The following is a 15,231-nucleotide window of genomic DNA, read 5'->3' as shown; positions in this document are numbered from 1 at the left end:
AAAGCTTACCAATTGGGGGGCGCGTACTGTGAATTGATGACAGATCGAGCCTCTTTTGGTGGCTCCTTCCATTGGCCAGCCTCACTTTTAATTCATGGCTCTCATGCCATCTTTGTATGTCCACGTGAGAAGTAGTGAGAGGAGGCATAAGCAGGGCTTCTGTGCCCAGGTGGCGTTGCCATCGCCCAGCAAAATACATCTATCCCCCTTCGTCAAGAGTCATGCACGTTGGTGCCAGATTTCAATGAAGTCAATGCAAACGGCGATGAAACACCCCATTCGTATGTGGTCGTAACATGGGAACGAGAATAAGGACGACTCTTTCACGCTTTCTGTGAATATCGTGCTTCCGGCTTTCACCTGGAAGTGTTTTCCCAATAACTCGAACGCCACCTATCGCTCGTGCTAACATCAAGGGCACCGCCCGTTCTTTTCCTCTAATGTTAGCTCACTTGACACACTGATGATTATAGTTTTCGTGGCGTGCTGCGGGCATTGCCTTGCTGAGTGCTCATTGTAACCCAAGCTTGAGGGCCATTGACACTGTTATTTCATACTCGGGGAGGCTAAATCGGATATTCCATCTTGCAGGAACAACCACAAATCGACGCCATCAACCTATTAATCGTCTGCGTTTCCAATTACCAACGTGCTGCTCATTCAAGGCTACACACGCAATCTGTACGCGCAGTGGTTTGTTCTGTCCTTGCACTATCCAACCACTGCAGTTGCATGTAAGATGGAGGCAAGGAGTTCTCACTGAGTAAGCCATAGCTGCAGGAGCGCAATTAGAGTCTCATTTAGATATCAGAGATACGTTTTCCCTTTACTGTTGTGTTATTTTCTGGAATATAATGTTCATGCTCTGCACGTGACAGTGGTATTTGTTACATAGAATTTACTTCTGTCCGATAATTTATCAGGCTCACAAGAAATTTAACGCTGCGGCGGTATACGGTGCACTGTAAATTTAAATTAGACTAATGTAACAATTGCATGGTATTTACTCCCTAGATCAGTGCTGAATTAGTTAGTGATTTGATTAATTTAATCCCCCTTTAACTGACTAAATAGTAGGTTTAATTTATTGATTAAGTTAATTAGTAGTTGTGTCATCAAAGTAAATTCTGCGCCCACAATCTCCCTCCCCCAAATTCTTTTTCGTTGTCTCTATGACAAATTGTAGTGCAGGACGCGGAAAAACTCCTAAGCATATGCAGTGATGGGACATGATATCACTCTCATCTAAATACGTCACGACAGAACGAAGCCGAAACAAGAACCGCTCCGGACTTTGTTTTCCACTTGGTTTGCAGACTACAGTCGTGATCAACGCTAGGAACGGCATGTCGGGTGCTGATGAATAACTTTATTATGTATTTATCCTCATTACACTGAATTTTGAAAATTAGTTTTGGCAAACGTACGTAGGACCCAAAGAAATTACACATTCAACGTTTCGAACATCAAGTTTCTTCTGATGGCAATAAATACAAGGAGAAAAGAGGCACGTGCAACGCCATTCTTAAGGTTGAACATGACATGAACATGACACGAGATATTCTCGTTGAAAAAAACAAAAACAAAAAAACGCAAGAATATGCTCACGGGACGCAAGTTCCGCCACGTCTTCTGTTGAACATTTGCACGGTGCCAGAATATCAGGAGTGGCTTACTGCGCACCTAGCAGACGACACATTCGGCCCTGTCATCTGCTACGAAATATCATGCCCCCGTCTTTCTTTTTTTTTTTTTTTTGATTGCGTCTTAGCGCCGCGAAGCAACTGTGGCTATGAGCGGCGTACAGATGTGGACAGACGGAGAGAGGACAGCAGGAAGGAGTGGGGGACAGGGGGATTAGTATGCGTCCTGGGCCGACTTCAGGGGGAACTGTGCCGACATTCGTCTGAAAAGTCTTCGGAAAACCCAGCGAAAACCTGAGACAGCACAGCTGGCGGTAGGATTCGAACCCACCACCTCCCAGTCTACAGCACGACCTTGGTTACCACCAATGAGCGGACGCCTTAGCCCACTCGGCCATGCCGCAGGTATTTTTTTTTTTTTTTCAATCAAACTGATCCATTCAATCAAACCATGCCGCAGGTATCTGTCATGAGTGGTTACCGCTCCACCACATAGCCGCTAATACACGTGTACCCTCCATCATCCTTTAAAAAGAAACAGACCTCGGCATGACCAACGATTTCACCGACAGCATACCCTCGCAGTTTCTCTTTCTTTCGAACCACCAACCTCATCTTTCTCTATCATTTTGAATCTGACAAGCATCCTATAACTAGAAGCATGTACCGCCGATTCATGCAGCCCCATTAGCAAGTTCGATTCGATGATATTCGTGTAACAGTGCATGCACAGGCTGCACTCTGCACAACGCCGAATGTATCATCAGCGTTTTACTGCCGACCCCGCGGAAACATTTGTAGGATGGAACAAACGGCGTGAAAGTGGGGCTTACGGTCACGACCGGAAGAGAGGGAGAATGGATTAATGGAAATCGTATGCCGCATTGCCTCACGTGTAACAGGCCGGCAGAAAACGGCTCGACCGTCTTCGGAATGCGTTTTGCCTTGTTCACAGAGGGAAAATGACGACGATTTACTTTCTTTTATTGTTGTCATGCTGTATCATCAACATTTGTTCACACTTATTCTGCAACTTGGTCGTGGTTCGAAATGGTGTATTAAGCATATGTACAGGTGTCGTTACAGGTGGGGTTCGCTGTATCCGTACTCCTTACCTATCAACATCAATCGCGACAACACAAGGTTCGTTTTTCTTCCGCGTGTCTACCCATCCATGTACTGCACATACTACGCACATCCCACTCAGGCAGTTTCCTGGCCAGAAAAATATGTCGGGTAGGGGTGGGGATTTTTAGGGTTCTAGGTTCTGTGTTTTTGTTTGGCTTCCGTGTTAGTGCCGCTAAGCAACTGTCCATGAGTGACGTACAGATGTGGACAGATGGAGAGAGGACAGCAGTAAGGAGTGGGGGACAGTGGGAGGTCAGTATGCGTCCTGGGCCGACGTTCGTCTGGAAGGTTGGGGGTCTTTACATGGGGGTGGAGGGTTTCACCTCCCAAACACACAACCAAGGGCACTGTTTCGAGGTGGGGGGGGGGGGGCGTTTGAACCCCCTAAACCCGCCATGGCCACGCCACTGCCCTCCGGTATTCAGTTACACCCAATAAACGCGACAACATGCAGAACGGAACGCACGCGTGGGACTGTTGCGCACCCAGCACGATGTTAGCGACGCCTATCGTTCATCAGGAGAACCAGTTCGACGTTCACGCGCGGGCCATTCGAACTGGCATCGAACTTTCAACCATCGGTATTATACATCGAAATAGTGTGGTGAAATAGAAACAGTGCAGTGAAAGCCTTGCGTTTTCTTTATTTTCTCTTTATTTTATTTTTTTCTATTCGCTGGCCCACGAAAAATAATAGAGGCACTAGGTCGGTGACACTCCAGGCACGATGAATGGCCTTGTATTCCTGCCTTGTAGCACGGTGGTAATACTCATGGGCGCCGTCACGGGGGGCTCGCCCCCCACTCCCCGGCTTCCAGAAACATACGGTTTCTGAGCCAAGACTAGTTGGGGGCGCAGTTGACACACCACCACCCCAAACATTTTGCCCCCCCCCCCCCCCCTGAAAAAAAAAATCCTGGTGGCGCTCCTGTCTAGACTGTACGACAAAGCCATGTGGAGCCATGAAGTTCCTGAGTGTGTGTGTGTGAATACAGATCAGAATAATTATGTATTCACTGAGCATTTATACATGTTACTTATGTTCTGTGGAATGGATTTCGTTGGAAAGGAAACGTCATAGGGCTGTGACTGTAGGCTGTAACATACTTGTGCTGTAACATGTAAGTGCTTATCTTCGGGACTCACCGACACATGAATCATGGGGTATCAAATTCGTATAGGGAGGGGGAAGCGAACAGTTGTTGAATGTGAAAAAAAGAAAAAAAAACACTGACAGTATTCACGTCGCATTAACAACGTTAGAAGGACTGTGTTCTTTTGTTTTATTATTTTCTCGGCTTAAGGACTCAAAATGGGACCAAATGACAATTTCTACAGGATTTTTTTCAGCGTATATTCCGTCCTCAAACATACATTTGAGCTCCCAAGCACTCTTTCTTACTTTTCTTTATCTTCATTACAAACCCCATACTTTAGCTTGCGCAAAAACAAACCTCAGATCTGACAAACGAGTATACCTTCTTTTGTCTATCCCTGCGAGGAAACCTCGCCCCTCCTATGCATTCCATCGTGGTTGATGAAGTACACACAGGCAAGCGGAAGAGTGGGCAGCAGCGCACGCTACCTGCCAAATTAATATCTAGCCCCCCATGTCACACCCAAAAATATTCTCGAGCTTTCACTTTTGCATGCCGCCCGGGCTATACTGGGCAGAAATTAGGCTCGATATTAAATACGCCCACCGGATGGTGGACGTCACACACGTGCCTCTTATATGGTCCTGTGCCCAAATGGGTCAATTTTGGGGCGCTCTTCGTTAATCATACGGGAACATGTTTCCCCGCACAGGACGTGATTCCGCAAAAGCTGACTGCCTCGTCGTAGCATTTTTTTTTTAAAGTAATCATTTCCTCTCACTGTTTATTCACAGGCGGCATGGTACGAAGCCGTGAGCCGTGTTTACGTTGGCTGTCCAGCGTGGAAGTATCCTTTAAGTGTTAAAGTTCCACTATGAACTGAAAGACATATGCCGTACGTCTACCTCGCTCAAATACTCAGTAGTCGGTACATATGCAGAATATAAATGAGGTCAGCGAAAATTACGCGCTTCAGCCATCCAGGGTTGGTGTGTCTATCCTAGAAAACCTTTCACCTTTTGTTTGTTTACCCTTTATTTACTAATTCTGTTCTTTTGATTCAATTTTCTTGTTTTTTTTTTTTGCGGAATAGCAAGCCGACATACCGTTTGGCTGACCATTCCTCTATTTTTTTACTTTGGTCTAATAAAAATATCCCCCCCCCCCCCCGAGAAACAGCGCGAGCGCCTCCACCCTTAACCTAACGTTGGAAGTCTGCCAGCCGCTGCAGCGAAGAGACGGATATCAACGTGATATGGAGAGCAATGTTGCCAGACGCATTGAAACTATAAATTAGTTTTATGACACTTCCGCTTCACATAGAGAAACACTAATTTGTCATGTTCAAAGAGTAGCTAAGTTACAGTTAGGTTGCAGAAATGGGAACTGAGTTACAGTTACTCTTCTTGAAATGTAACTAACTACAGCTACAGTTACCAGGTTAAAGTAACTTCGTTACTTTACAGTTACCTTTCAAAATGCGGAATAAATGTAACCATACAAAATTGTTCTACCAGTTGTACCGTCCTGGTTATAATAAACAGAGGATTTCCCATGGGCACTAAGGCGTGGAAAATATTACAAAACCTGAGTAACTTAGATGCAGTTACATATAACACTTTAACAAAAAGTAGTAACTACTTACGGTTGCAAGTTACCCACTTATAAGGACGGCATTAATTTTGGAGAGTACTGTGTGAGAATAGCATAATTCGCCATTCGTAGATAATGTCATTAATAGATAATGGCATTTATCCCCTAAGCTTCCGAAGGCACGAAAATTAGTCCATTGTGGCACATTCAGTTCAATTGAATTTTATTTCCATCATACGATAAGGAGGCTCGACAAAAAGCAGCAAGGCTGGGCGGGAGGGGGGGGGGGGGGGGGCTTGACAAAGGCGGAGACTCCCGTAACAGCATTAACCAGCTTAAAACAGTTACAGTAAGCACTTTAAAAATACGTATGCAGATTTTCCGGTGTCAAATTTTTCTAAATATCTTCCGAAGGTGGTTTCGATCGGAATACCGTGAGGTCCAGACTCATGACCAATAATGCTACCTAGCTTGACTAATTTTCGAGCTCAACTAACAAAGCTAACTTAATTACTACACGACAGGAATGAAACCTATCAAAAGTTCAAAAATATTATATGAAGGTCACCCAGGGGGTTTCTGCTACGCACACTATTTTTAGGAATTTAATCACATTTTCTCCGTAATCACGTATAAGCACGTGGTATAAGTGTACATAGAATGTAAATAAAGTTGCGATTATTGGCAAAAGGAGGCAAAAATGAAGGAAACTGCAGCATGGCCTAAGTGGACACAACAGCTGCTCGTTTGTGCAGGCCATACTAAAGACTGGGAGGTGGCGGATTCGAACCTACCGCCGGATGAGTTCTCCGGCACACGTTCCAAGTCGATGTCGTCACAGTACTAATCCCCGTTTCCCATTCCGTCTGGTTCTGCATAGCACCATCGGCATCGAAATCGTTACGCTGCCGAGCGCCTCATTGATCTACGCCGTAATAACGCGGTCAAACAAACCGTTACCGTATCAGTCCTTCCCGTAATCTGAGGTTCAGAAGTTGCTATTGTGCAAGCACTCACTAATCAAGCGACAGGCAGTCTCCCTCAAAAATAGTAAGGACAGAACTAGAACGGTATGCCTAGCATGGCGCGCCTATTATACGGGAAGTCTCTCGCGGTAGCGTGGCCGAGCGGTCTAAGGCGCTGGTTTAAGGCACCAGTCTCTTCGGGGGCGTGGGTTCGAATCCCACCGCTGCCAAAAACTTTTTCTGCAAATAAGTTTTATTACGTGAACGATATTCCCCCGGGCCCTAGAACGCCAATTACTTGTGCACAGCGGTCTCTAAGCGCCGTAGGAGGTGCATGGTAATATGTGCAGGACCATTTAACCACGTTTTTTTTTTAAATTCCCCCCCCCCTTCCGACGTGTGTACAAAGGTTTTGTTGGTTAAAGTTTTCGCATTTAGACAGTACTCATATAAGTCGAACGTGGTTATTCAAAGCGTGAGTTGCACCATCCTTGGCATTATGAATACTAACTACACGTCAAATTACACAAAAAGAGAGCACACTCTTTATCACTATCGCGTGCCACGTAAATAGAGTACGGAGAACAAATTTACAAAACTGATGGATCGATGGACGATATCAAATCAAGATATCGTTAGCTCCAAACTTCAAACGCTATGTATCTTCGTCGGATAAACTGCCCCATTCTACATATCCATAAAATCCAATGAGGAGAACGTTGTTACATGTGCTAGAGGGAACCATAGAGGGATACATATATCCTAACCAAAGATAAGTTACACTTGCACTGTTATCGGCGCTACGAGCACAATCACCATGCGAACATGGGGAAAACTATGATTGATTACGGGGACCGTAGAAAAATGTTATTCGAACGCAAAGTGCCACTTTTCGTTGTGGCCGTCAGGCTGACATTCCACCCCAAAGGAGTCAGACTCCCGTATTTTTCGAAGCGGATATTTTATTACCATGATAGAAGATTCGGCACCTCGCTTCGCGTCTACTGCCGATACCCCGATATACCATCCACATTCATATCAAACATACCGTTAAATATCCCATGAGCATGTTCAAAAGTGAGAAAGCCACCAGGCTAGAATAATTTATCTAAGCAACGTCGACGACACATGTACCCTGGGCGTCTCACCACGGTCATGCAAAGGAATAGTTTCTTTTATATATCTACATATCACTCGTTCATTGTCAGAGCCATCGGTGTCGCCAGTATCCCAGCCTTTCTATCGTCCCATTGTCATCCATTTAATCCCAGCCTTGCTTTATGAAATATTCATGAGGATCCTCCCCCCCCCCCTCTTACCCCTCTAATACACGCCGTCCAGACGCGAAGGAGGGGAATCTTTATGGCTCGTCGTCGTCTTCGCTGTCCGTTCCCCATGCCCCCTTGACACAGGACCGGTAATGTTATTCCTTGACGTCATTAAGGTAATCACGTGACTACATTCAATGGACGGTATTGTGAAAGGCGATAGACGCCCACGTCCCGATATCTTTCGTGCGTCTTCCAGAAGGTTTGATGCCATAGAAAATTTGCGTGGGCGCGCTAAGCATGCAGTTTGTCGAGGGATAAACCGCGCAGCAGGAAGGATTACTTCGACGACCACCAGAGAACAAATCGCAAACATCGGCAGCTGTTGAGTGGCAGCGAGCAGTTGGTTGGTCGACCGTCCTGCAGAAGACGCGCGGAAGGACAACGTCCTGGCTGACACTTTTAGAACGGATAGTGCGTTAGCAGGAGCTGTAACTCAGTAACTAAAAAAAAAGAAAGAAAGAAAAGAATACAGAGAGAGAAAACAAAGCCTTCATGACGAAGTGTAGTCAGGCTGTACCATGACATAAAGTTAAAAATTATCGTTACAACCATTCGCAGGAAGGGTGAGAGAGGGGGAGTGTATATTTCCCACAAGAAGACACAGATTTATGTATTTGAAAGATACTGCCGGCCTTCTCTTGATGGCCATGGCAGATGAGATGAGTACACTACATAGAACACACGGCTATACACAGTGCAAAATGTCAAGTGTTAAACATCTGAAGTCTAGAAAGAAAGTTAGCCTACAAGACCTTGTAAAAACCGGGTTGGTGATGGAATTTGTGTAAGACAAGAGGGCAATTTGTTCCATTCTCGTACAGTACGAGGAAAAAAAGAAAATTTAGACACATCTTTATTGCAACGAAACTCACGGATTAATTTACTATGTTTCAGTCTCGTGGATCGGCTCGAATTGTAAGTTAAGTAATCGCAGAACTTGAGCCCATTAGTACCGCTAACTATGTCGTGCAAAAACTTGAGACGGCGAATTTTCCTACGTTGAGCCAAGGTTGGCAAACCACATTTAGCATAGAGTGAAGTCGAAGATGTGTGCTGACCATATGCATTATAGGATAAATGCATTATATAATAAATCGAAGGGCTTTTTTCTGCATAGATTCTAGCATGTTAGTATGCCTCTGTACGTAGGGATCCCAAAGAATATCCGCGTACTCTAAAATTGGCCGCACTAGCGTAGTGTAAGCCGTCAGCATCGTTGCAGACGTACAGTGGCGCATCGTCCTCCTCAGTGACCAAAGTTTACGCGGGATGCTTTGGTAGCAACTTGTTCAACATGCTCGGCCCAGCTTAGGTTTGATGCTATTGATACACCAAGGTATTTTTGGTTCTCCACTTTACTCAACACAGTAGTGTTAATGCTATACGGAAAGGACAACGAAGTTTTCTTCGTTGTGACACACATGAACACGCACTTTTTCACATTGAGCTCCATCTGCCACATTTCGCACCACCTAACAACAGATTCAGGACAGTTGTTTAATTTAACTTGTTCGTTAGTAGTGTTTATACTAGAATACAAAATGCAATCATCAGCAAAGAAACGACACTAGATCCCCGGAATGTCAATGCAAAGGTCATTTATAAAAATTAGAAACAGCAACGGTCCAAGCACGGACCCCTGTGGTACTCCGGAGAGAACTGCTCCGGAGAGAACTGCGAGAGCATCTCCCAGGAGTTCGACTTGTTCGATATAAAAACAATGCGGCACGAAAGCGGTTCAACGCAGTCAACGACAACGGTGTTAGCTACAATGCCACCAAATATTCAAAAATGAACTTATACAATCTCGTTGAATATCGTCTTGTTAGTCAATATTACATTTTGACCGTCCCACTTCAATAGAGCTCTACCGGAGAAACTTCATCATGACGTTGGTGGACAAACTGCAACCGAAACAAATCGGTAGGGGAGGGCTCGGTTCTACGAATCGCTGCCTCCTACTGAAAGAAAAGTAGGACCAAAGGTCGCGTCCCTTTCAGGGACCATCGTAACCCCCCCCAAGACCGTAGCTTTCGGGCGCGACCTTGTTCGCCCCCTAGCTTCGAGCGTAGTTCAACTCTACCAAATTGGTGGCGCTGTCGAACACTATGACGACATTTGTTTGCAGAGAGGGCGAGGTGTAGCGAACGGTCCACTAAGCCTCTCCATTGTAGCTCAATAGTTACATCACTCGCTGTCCCGTGCAGAATGTCGGCCAGCGGTTCAGTGGGCGGCCTGCGTAGGCAATTAATTAATTACTTGCGGATCTAGTCACGACGCGGAAGAAACGCGCGTGAAGCTTTATTGCGCACGAGAGCGTCATAAGCACGAAAGCGGTGGTTTCTAATGATCGTGAGTGGACGTTTCGATTACAGGCGCTTGTGGCATCGTAATCGACAAATGAGGTAATTTGCAGATCGAGGGGAGGACCACGAAGGCGCTGATTTCAAAGTCTAATGAGAGAGAGAGAGAGAGAGAAAGAGAGACACGAAGGGAATCGATCATTGGGTGCGGCAACAATTCCATTCCGCGCTGTCATTGACGCGTGAAAGAGAATACAATTTGGAAGAATTCCGCGCAAACAGGGATCGCCTGACACAAAACGGGTATACGGTCGCAGAAACAACTTAGCAACAACCGTGTAGGGCTTTGTGGTTTTCGGTATTTTCTTTCAACCTGGTTTGAGGGGTGTTTATTTATTATTTATATGTTTCAGTAAAGATAGGATTCATTTGGCAGCTATTTTCGTCACTGAAAATAAATTCCCCGAACGCCGACATCTATTCAATTCCACACGAAGGTCTTGCTAGCTTGACCGTTTTTTAACCACGATCTACCGGATTATAACGACCGTGTCATAATCAGCAACACCCTATGAGGAGCCCGTCCGCACGATCCGCTAGGGGCGCTACTCATCGGCACGCGGCATCTCCATCATGATTGGACAATGGAAATTTGAATTTTGAACGCGCAGAAGGGGACGCACGACTACCGTAGCAGACGACAGCAACAACTCCTATGAAAACGCGTAGAATGATGACGATAATCAACTTTAGAAAGAATCATCTCCCTTGGGACATCAACCGCTTGTGCAAAAGTACTAAGGTAAGCTGAAGGAATTGCTCCAATCAGTGCTCCAATACTTATTGCTCCAACCCCGAGTTCTCTGCGAGCCACGTCAAAACTCCTGTGACGTCACTACATGACGAATTCTAAAGTCACTCGAAGAATTGAACTGTCTAGTACAAAGTATTGCAGAAATTGAGGAAGCAATAGCCGGGCCGATGAATAGCGCCACCGCTAGCTTCCAAATGCGCCGCTGGGAAGGCGTTCCGATTACATGGTCGTGATAATCTAGTAGGCTGTGGTTTTAACGGACCTCAGAAATGGTAACAAGGGTGAGTCTAAGCCGTTATTGGAGGGGTGTAGCCAGAAGAGTTCAAAGAGTGAAAAGTGGAGCTGGAAGGCAGTGATTGGCTTTTGGAACCGTTTGGGAATTCGGAACATTCCCTGGCGACGGGGGTTGGCAGTAATAGTAATACTTTGTATACTGTAATACTTTTGAGTATTTGTATTATGTATTATAATACTCATTTTCGAAATGTATTTGCATCTGTATTATAATACACAAAATCGAGGTATTATATGTATAATACTTTTGAAAGTGTAATACTTTCCCAGAGGCTATAAGTCCGACCTGCTGAGTGTCACAGGTGCACTTTATCAGCATTTTTTCGTGTCCCACAAGCATTCGGACACAAACAAAGCCCCTATTATTCCCTGCCCCATTTTATCGCAAAGGGTATGGCCTGAGGGCCAGAGGTTACTGGAGGCTTCCCCGCAGTCCTTCCAGTCCAGCGTCCGTAAGCGTGAGCAATCCCATTTCAGGTCCCTTGTATGAAACGGTGCGTCCAGTCCAGTCACCTCTGTACGCGGTTGCACTATGGACAGTCACACACTTTTGAACCGCCCACATTTCAGCGTCTAGGCTGAACGATATCAAGACTCTGCCACAATGAGAGCAAGCTGTTCATTGTGGTCGAGTTGACCAGCGCTATGTCATCAAATTCGGAAAGGGAGGGCATATAGAAGACTCCCCCTCTGTGAACATGCTAAAAATGTAAGCACCTGAAATAAAACGTGAGTGGAGAATGACTGTCTCGATAAGTAATGCACAAATTGTATATATTTCCGTTTTTCTTTTCCTTTTTTTTTTTCTCCACAAGTTATGTATCAATGTATTACTAGTATTACTCGTGTAATACATACAAGTATTAGTATTATGAGGTAGACTATAATACCTCAGAATCAAAGTATTATGTGTTAGTATTATAATACCGATTTCAAGGAAGTATTATGTATTAGCATTGTAATACAAAATATGAGTATTACTGCCCAACTCTGCCTGGCGATAACAAGACCTCACAACCAGGTCATCCTTCTATAATCACTGAAGCAACGGAACATGGGCACCGTCCGAAGAAAATAGTGAGATTTAGTGCACCGTACGGTATCGCCTGAGCGTACGTAAGGAATAACGTGGTGGTTCCACCAACAGTATCTCTTTTGTACGTGAAGGCGATAGCGTACGACGCGCTAAAACACTCTAATGCGACGTTCGACCTATACGGTCCACAAGTGAGCCTAGCTAGCTAGTCCAACGAGGATTTCCCTTTCCCATTCAAAGGATGGCAGTGTGCATGGTACTGCATATTCGGATTTTTTCGGAATATTTCGAATTTGAACAAAAAATTATATTGGGGGTGTTTTTCGGCATTTTTCGGCAAATGCCGAAAACCACAAACCCTACATGAGCAAAAGTGTCGGCACGAGAACCAGTTCAGATCATGCGCAGTGGCTTCAACCAATATCGTTTCCAGCAACCAGTATTATGTGATCGTACTTTTCTGTGACCCTCTAATGCCCCTGTGACACGGTTAGTCGCTAAAGGGACTATCGCGTACGGAAATGTGTGTATGAGACAGACACAGTAATGTTTGGCACCGCTTCACAGCCTACTTTGCAAAATTTCTCTTCCGAAAATATAGCTTACATATTAAATAAATTAGCTTTAAACATTCGCGCTGCCGCTGCACCTAAAGATGCCCGTGCGACAGTAACATCATGCTGACGTAGGCAGGCCCACCAATGGGAGCGCGCAGCGCGGGCGATTTTTTCCGAGCTCGTCTACTTCGCGTTCGCATCGCAATCATATGTCCTTTCGTGTGGAATATATAGTTGCTGATGACGACAGACTTCAAAGGATTTTCTTGGTGTTCGCGGCTGACAGCGTATCGCTCCATCTTGAGAACAGTCTGAGCAATGGGCAACGTAAAAAACAAAAAAGAAAAAGAAAACTGGGCTGGGAGCAGAAAAGCTGAGAAAAAGTGAGTCGCTGTGTCGTTGGTCGTTTTTCAGTGTCGCCCATGCATCGCTGGAACGCCTAGCCGAGACTGGGAGGTGACCCGTGCTCGAATCCAGGCGCCGGCTGTGCTGTCTGGGTGTCTTCCCCAGACGCTTTAAGACAAATGTCGGCGCAGTTCTTTGTGAAGTCGGCCCAGGACGCACAATCACCCCAGCGATAGTCTTGACGTTGCTCGTCTGCATGAGCGTGACCGAAACGGCAAGCAGTTCCAGTTCCATAATCACCACCGCCACCAGGCTTTCTTAAGATGGAGCCATTCTCTGAACTGCTTTTTTTGGCCGTCCTAACATTGCGAGACCTCATCTAACCTTATCTTGCATTAAGATCCCCTACTGATCGCTTTGATTGCCATTTTACGGAGAAGTCAAAGTTTCTTCCTGCCCACCCTTTAGGCATTATTCATCGCAATATATCAATGTATCTTACGCACACTCTTGCCAACCTTATGCACTATCGCATCACGCGTTTAGGGGAGATTCCGCTCAAAATACGCGTCGCAACATAGTTCTATGGCACTACACTACACCATACTTCCAAAAGTTAGTATGTTCCAGTTAGAATGCTCCAATACTTACTGCTCGAAACCCTGAGTTCTCTGCGAGCCACGTGAAAACTCCTGTGACGCCAATACATGACGAATTCTAAATTCACTCGAAGAATGGAACTGTCTAGTTTACAGAATAAAACGAGACGCACCAAATTTGCGGGCTCCGTTTCCAATAAATCGATCTCGCGCGTATATACTTGGAAACGCAAGCGAAAATGAACGGTGCAGTGCCAAGGCTAAATGGTCGAAACTTTACTGTATCACTTACGTCTTTCAATGAAGCCGTCTTTCGATGAAACCTAGAGGTCCCAGTATAGCTTTACGGACACAGGCCGCTGTCGTATTACGGTACAGGAAATGTATCTTCATTCTAGTGGACGTGTGGGAAGATTGGGTCCAAACTCTGACGACACCTGGTGCACTCGCTGCGACGTTTGCAGCAGGAGATATGCGGAGTACTATTGGGAAGTATAGTTGCCATTTCGTGTCTTTCATTTTGACTGGGATAACAATAGTACGGGCATTATGCGGTAGGAGGTGCTGAAGGGCATTGGAAATTGTGGTAGAGTGATGTGGGAAAGTGAGTAAGAAGAAGCTTTAAACACCCTGTACTCGTTTGTCCTTTCGTGTATAGGGCAGAGAAGACAACCAATCGTCGTGGAGTGTACTCTGGGGAGGGGGGGGGGGGGGGCATTAGGCCGTGTCAGCATCAAACTGCATTATTAGCAGATGTTCGCAATACTTGCTTGCAGGCTACGTTACTTTCGTACGTACTTTTAAAAAGTCAGCGTCGAAAATATTGCTCATTTAGGTTTACACGCCACAGATATTTCAAAGGATGTTTGTCTAAGTGCCATTCTTGGACTTTACGTTTTGTTACATAAACGATGACGAAAGGCAGCCAAGCTAAGGTTTTTACTCCTCGTTTACCACAACCAGTCACAAATTGACAGTAGCAAATATATTACACGCGTAGACCCTCACAGCAAACGAAGCAATCACGACAAGAACATCAAGTCGTACACCTCACACATAGACAATTCAAGTCTTCATGTTTTTCCTGATTCTATTGATTTGGGGAACAGCCTACCCCAGTCAGTCGCCTGTGTCGACGATGTGAACAACTTTTCCAGTTTGTTACCTAGTGCCCTAGACATCTCGAGTATGATTTTGTGGTGCTGTGAAATTTCTTTTGTTGTGTATTTGTTCGCTCATATTTATTTGTTTGCTCTGACCCGTTGCGTACATCCCCCCCCCCCCCGTAACAGTCCTGACAAGGACTAAAATAAACAAAATAATAAAAAGAAAAGCACCAGTCACATTGCTATAGTATACATGCATGGAAGCTTTTGAAACAGGGTTTTTCGCAATGTGTCTACCTGGCAGTGAATGGTGTCATGGTTGACGTCGAGGGCGTTGCTTTTACGTATGAGTCGACACGCGTCAGCATATAGTACGGCGGTATCTCGTGCCAGGGCACTTAACGAAGCCCAGTCTGCTTG

General features: G+C 45.4%; 1 protein-coding gene and 1 non-coding gene across 2 annotated transcripts in view; one reads left to right on the top strand and one right to left on the bottom strand.

Moving 5' to 3' along the window:
- The window catches only part of LOC135396814 (uncharacterized), a 143,133-nt gene that overhangs the window by 111,498 nt on the left and 16,404 nt on the right, over positions 1 to 15,231 (bottom strand). The window lies entirely within an intron of this gene.
- Positions 6,575 to 6,656, top strand: Trnal-aag (transfer RNA leucine (anticodon AAG)). The gene has a single exon. It is a non-coding gene; the product is annotated as a tRNA-Leu (tRNA).

This window comes from Ornithodoros turicata, chromosome 6, assembly GCF_037126465.1.
Source record: "Ornithodoros turicata isolate Travis chromosome 6, ASM3712646v1, whole genome shotgun sequence".
Classification (NCBI taxonomy): Eukaryota; Metazoa; Arthropoda; class Arachnida; order Ixodida; family Argasidae; genus Ornithodoros; species Ornithodoros turicata.
The sequence above is the reverse complement of the archived record's forward strand: the minus strand, read 5'-3'. Positions and strand labels throughout refer to the sequence as shown.